Raw genomic sequence first — 6146 nt, forward strand, 5'->3', positions numbered from 1 at the left:
AATTAGGTTAAAACAAGGGAAATTTGAAAAAGCCTAAAGGGAGGTAACTCTGTACCAGCCTGCAGATCCAGAAATGGATACGCGAACAAGTTAGATCTAATTTTGAAAGGTTAAACAGAAAAAGCGGTCAACTTTTCACTGCTGTATATATATATACGGCTTCTGTGTGTGTGTGTGTGTCTGTGTGTGTGTGTGTGTGTGTGTGTGTGTGTGTGTGTGTGTGTGTGTGTAGGCAACACCTGTGGATTGTAGAGTTCTGTTTGTGATGGGGTCTGGCGGCTTTTGTCTCTCTGTATGTTCTGGCCTTCCTTTGAAAAGCCATAACAGTTATTATAGGGCTTAGAAATAAGCTCTAAAATTCTCAATCCCGTTTGAGTGGACTTCGCCTTCAAAGGTGATTGTGGTGTTTCGGCACTCGGTTACATTTGGCGTCGTCGACAGGGATGGGACTTGACATGAAATGTTCAGGCCACTGAATCATTTTTGTGCTCTTCCCATTCCACCAATCTGGGAGGGACCTAAGCTTGGCGGGTCCATGGTTCGGAACTTTGGGGACAAAGTTCATTCAAAGGGGGTTGAGTGTGACAGAGAGACTACCGTCGCCCTTCACAGCAGAGTTGTTCGCCTTAGAAGTTGTGAGCTATTTATAGCTAGCTCGCCAGGCAACACCTGTGGATTGTAGAGTTCTGTTTGTGATGGGGTCTGGCGGCTTTTGTCTCTCTGTATGTTCTTGCCTTCCTTTGTGTGGGCACAAACTGGTGGATGAAAATGTTCAACACGTGCTCTAAGCCGGCGAACCGCCACGCTGCATACTCTGTCTCGCGATTCACCCGGCAAAGCCGGGTATTCCTCCAGTTCTTTATATTTATACACAGCCTGTGTTTATGCGTTGTGCTGCCTTTTTCTCTTTCGCCTAGTACGTAGTCTTTCAGTTTCTTTACAATTATTCACAAAAGTCTGTGTTTATGCGCCGCTGTTTATTTTACCGGTTTCGTCACTTACCCAGATCATTTCTCCCCAGGGGCACCCCACGCAACGGGAACTTGGAATTTGTAGTGCTTCCCAGAGACTTTTATGTCTGTGGGTGCTTCTATGCAGCCATAAATGCTGAGCTAACTCCAGAGGTCATAAAATCGGCACGACTAGCACAATTCAGTCTATCAATTGTCACAGGCAGTTCTGACCAAAACTTGCACCATCAAGTCCTGACTAGTGCGAACGATCATTCCTGCTTCCATTGCATTTCATGGACAGTTTTTTTTTTGTAGATAGAACGCATAAAGTGACACGGATGCTCGTATGATTGAAATTCACAGGCACGGCGCTTGCTCGAAGAGTAGCTGCAAAACAAATACGCGCCATGTATTCGCCTGTGGCATTATTCATGCTTCGATCACATTTCATGGACTGTATTCACACACAAAAAGCACAAAGTGTACTTGACGCTTCGATCACATTTTCCGTGAGAGACCCCAACATAATTATAATACGGGCAGGTTTCACTAGTAACTGACTGACACAACTTGAGAAACAAACAAAGACACGCAAGCCAGTTTAGTTCATGCCTCTGCAATATTCCACAGTTTGTTCACATTTCACGGACATGTTCACCCTAGATTGTGCATACTTTTGGTTTCCCAAACACTAACCGTGGTTCTATTTTTGGTCAAGCTATTATATCCGCGAAATTAGTTGCCGGTGTAACACGAGAACATTACTCTCACGAGATTTTTTACTCCGGAGTAAGGATTTCGTACGAAAATGTTACTCCCTTTACGAAAAAAATACTTCTAACGACAGGTGTGTTCCGAGTCAACATTTCGGTCGAAAATGTTACTCTCCTGACGAATAAATAACGAATAAACTATTCCACCCTAACACGAGCAGTTTACTGCCCACGCCAGGTGTACGCAACTTTTATTCCCCTGTCCCCTGTTAGTCTTGATGGTGGAAGGGGTGGAGGGAGGGTAGCGCGACATCTGTTTGCGCGAGATCACATATTGCCATTATCCCTTCGCCCGCATCCCATTTTCACGTACGAGATTTTAACTAGAAGTAACATTTTGGGGAGTCAAAATTTCGTGGAGGGAGTAATTTTTTCGTACCTTGGGGAGTTCTTTTCTCGTACGAAAGGTGTACTCGGAGTAAGAATTTCGTACGATTTTTTTTACTCCGGAGTAAATTTGTCGTGGAGTAAAAATTTCGTGTTACACCGGAAAGCACGCGACCGCCAAAAAGTATGGCAATCCGAATGGTGCAAATGTCCCTTTTAGCTCTTGATGTCTAAATAACACATTATTTAGCTAAATAACGCGTTATTTAGCTAAACAATGCTTTATTTAGCTATATCATGCATTATTTAGCTAAGTAATGCATTGTTTAAATTAAACAATGCATTATTTACAGATACAGAAAAAAGAGAGCCCAAAGCACTAAATAATGCATTGTTTAGCATAAATAAGAGATTGTGTTTGTAAATAACTCATTATTTATAAATAATTACGCGTTTTCTCTAAACAATATATTATATGTAAATAAAGTGTTATTTAGATAAATAAAATATTATTTAGATAAATAAAATATTATTTAGATAAATAAAATATTATTTAGATAAATAAAATATTATATGTAAATAAAATATTATTTATCTAAATAAAATATTTATCTAAATAAAATATTATTTAGATAAATAATTTATTATTTAGATAAATAATTTATTATTTAGATAAATAATTTATTATTTACTGTTTTTGCCTTGAAATAGTATTATTACGCTAAATAATGCTTTATATAGCTATATAATAGGTTTCCGCTATATAATTCATGATTTGGTAAATAATACATTATATACCGTAAATAAAATATTATATACCGTAAACAATTCATTGTTTAGCGCATCGTTTTTTCTCTTGTTGTTTTTTTCCACGTGTTTCCGTGGATCCGAGAGAGCGCTGTTGATTCTCCACTGTCTTGGCAAACCCAGTATCCGGTACTCCACATCCGGTTCCGCCAAGGGACTGGGTGGCCGAGTGGTAACGCACTTGCGCTCGGAAGCGAGAGGTTGCGTGTTCAGGCCTGGGTCAGGCCGCAATTTTCTCCCCCCTTTCCTAACCTAGATGCTAGTCTTTCGGATGAGACGAAAAACCGAGGTCCCTTTGTGTACACTACATTGGGGTGTGCACGTTAAAGATCCCATGATTGACAAGAGGGTCTTTCCTGGCAAAATTGTATTGGCATAGATAAAAATGTCCATCAAATACCCGTGGGACTTGGAATAAAGTAAAAAATGTCCATCTCACACGGCATTAAGTCTCAGGAAACATGAATACACGCATGCAGGAAACAAAAATATGGGTAGCGCCGTGTGTATGGCAGCTCGCTTTCCCCGGGGAGAAAGCAGCCCGAATTTCCATGAGGGTAACCTCACTGGACTGTAAATCTTATCCAATCCAATCCAATCCAATCCAATCCAAATGTAATCAAGATGGCTACACAAGCACAAGGGAACGTTCCCGCTGAATTGATCAGAACTCTAACTACAGCGGTTGTCCAGGAACTGGCACTGCAAAGGGTTCGTATTTTAAAGTTTTATGGGGGAACATCTTTTACATCTGGACATGGAGAATGAACGACTGCGAACTAAATTGCTGCTGTTGTACCATCAGTTGAAGTTAGCCACCTGACAAGAAGATGGTCGGAAGCGAAGCGGATGTAGCTTTAGTACGCCGAGACAGATGCTAGTTGTCTGATTGGTCAGTTTGAGAATCAACAGAGCTCTCGTGGATCCACGGAAACACGTGGTAAAAATCAACAAGAGAAATATCGGCTTCGATGCACTGCGCTAAACAATGAATATTGTTTACGGTAAATAATATTTTACTTACGGTATATAATGTATTATTTACCAAATCATGAATTATATAGCGGAAACCTATTATATAGCTATATAAAGCATTATTTAGCGTAATAATACTATTTCAAGGCAAAAACAGTAAATAATAAATTATTTATCTAAATAATATTTTATTTATCTAAATAATATTTTATTTATCTAAATAATATTTTATTTACATACAATATTTTATTTATCCAAATAATATTTTATTTATCTAAATAATATTTTATTTATTTGAATAATATTTTATTTATCTAAATAACACTTTATTTACATATAATATATTGTTTAGAGAAAACGCGTAATTATTTATAAATAATGAGTTATTTACAGACACAATCTATTATTTATGCTAAACAATGCATTGTTTAGTGCTTTGTGCTCTCTTTTTTCTGTATCTGTAAATAATGCATTGTTTAAGTTAAACAATGCATTATTTAGCTAAATAATGCATGATATAGTTAAATAAAGCATTGTTTAGCTAAATAACGCGTTATTTAGCTAAATAATGCGTTATTTAGACATCAAGAGCTAGAAGGGACATTTGCACCATTCGGATTGCCATAAAAAAGCGTTGGTATGGTGCTAACACTTCGATCATATTTGTCGGACAATTTTAACCACTACGTGTCAAACAAATGCATAAACGAAAGGGAAAAAATGCGTGCCGTCTCAATCAGCCACTCAGTTTACACAAAATACATTGGATCAGTTCCCAGTTTACTTAATTCATTGATGTTTCGACTGGATCTGACGGACAATTTTAACATAAACACACAACAAACGCGGAAGTGCAAACTGTAACTGGTATATTCTTCTCAAATCCTGAGGCTCATTCAACGATCACTGCGCGCGCGCGCGCGTGTGTGTGTTGCAGGCTGCGCGTTTCAATTACAAGATTTCCGTCTCACGTCGCATTCAGTCTCGATGGAGACCATCATATTTCTCAACCTTTTATAAACACAGCCTGTCTGTCAGTAGTGTGCATCAAATAAATTCAGCACGTCAAAAGTTCAGTTTGTAAATGCGCCTTTGCAGGTAAAACTGGCCAAAGCATCACGACAAATAACAAATCCAACAACTTGCTTCAAAAAATAATGATCACACTATGCTTCTTTAAAATTCTGAAAGAAGTCAAGGAATTTGAGTTGTGGAATCACCACACAGTGAAAAACGAAACATTTGAAGTTCCTGCAAGCGCCTGTGCTTCAAACACTTTTCCACTCTTCTGCTTACAGCGACGCTATTTTTGGCTCCACGCTTTTTTTCAGTTTCCAGTTCAGACGCGGTCCAGTCCAGACTCCCTTATTTTTAAGGAAGGGAGAACTTGAGCCCCTGTCAGTCACTCCAGAACACGCGTTCGGAATGCACGATAAGCGCGCGTGCTTGATACGGCTCGTTGAACACCTCCCTCGGCGTTTGGAAATTTGACACTGAGAGCCGAAGGCCGCACAGCTCTGCCCAGTCCATCAGTAACTGATAAAACAAGAGGCACATAAAATACACGGGGGTAGAGGAGACGAAATAGGTGAACAAGAATAATCAGATAATTATGTAATAGTTTTACTGCATTATAACAAACATTTAGTGTTAATGCTGCTACATTTAAATTAAAGCCATGTTTTTTTTTTAAGGTGTTGTTCTTTGAGCAGTCGCTGTTATTCAGAATAGTCCGGCGCCTGTGGGTGGACATGAATTGCGAAAGCTGTTCCGAGAAAGGTTTAAAAATATTTATCAATTTTAAAAGGAATATAAAAAGGAAAAACATCAATCTACATACAAGTAAAGGCTGTAGTTATCTGTCTGTCGTGAAAAAGGTCAATGTATTCAATGTTTTCTTTACACACTGGGTGTAAATGAGAATTCATACATCTCAGCAACTTTTCAGTAAATGCGATACATGCAGATACACACACGAAATCAGCGGCAGCATGAACGAAAAGCCGAATTTCGATCACAATTTCGAAGTTATAATTGAAAACAATGAGAGTTTGAAAGGAATGAGCTCTGTTTGAAAGAAATAATTATAGACTGCTCAGTTATTTTGCTTTCGTTTTGAAAGTTGTGTTGTTGCGCGACTTGAGTTGCTGCATTGAGACAGCTTGGTTTTGCTGAGGTTCTGGCCTGGTGGTTTGGAGCCTGTATTGATACTGAGCTAGCCATTTGTTTTGGGTTGGTGTGTGAGTTCAGATGTTTTATGTGTTTTGTTTGCACTGGTGTGTTGTTGTTGTTTTTAAACATGTCTTCATTT

This window comes from Littorina saxatilis, linkage group LG6, assembly GCF_037325665.1.
Source record: "Littorina saxatilis isolate snail1 linkage group LG6, US_GU_Lsax_2.0, whole genome shotgun sequence".
Lineage (NCBI taxonomy): Eukaryota > Metazoa > Mollusca > Gastropoda > Littorinimorpha > Littorinidae > Littorina > Littorina saxatilis.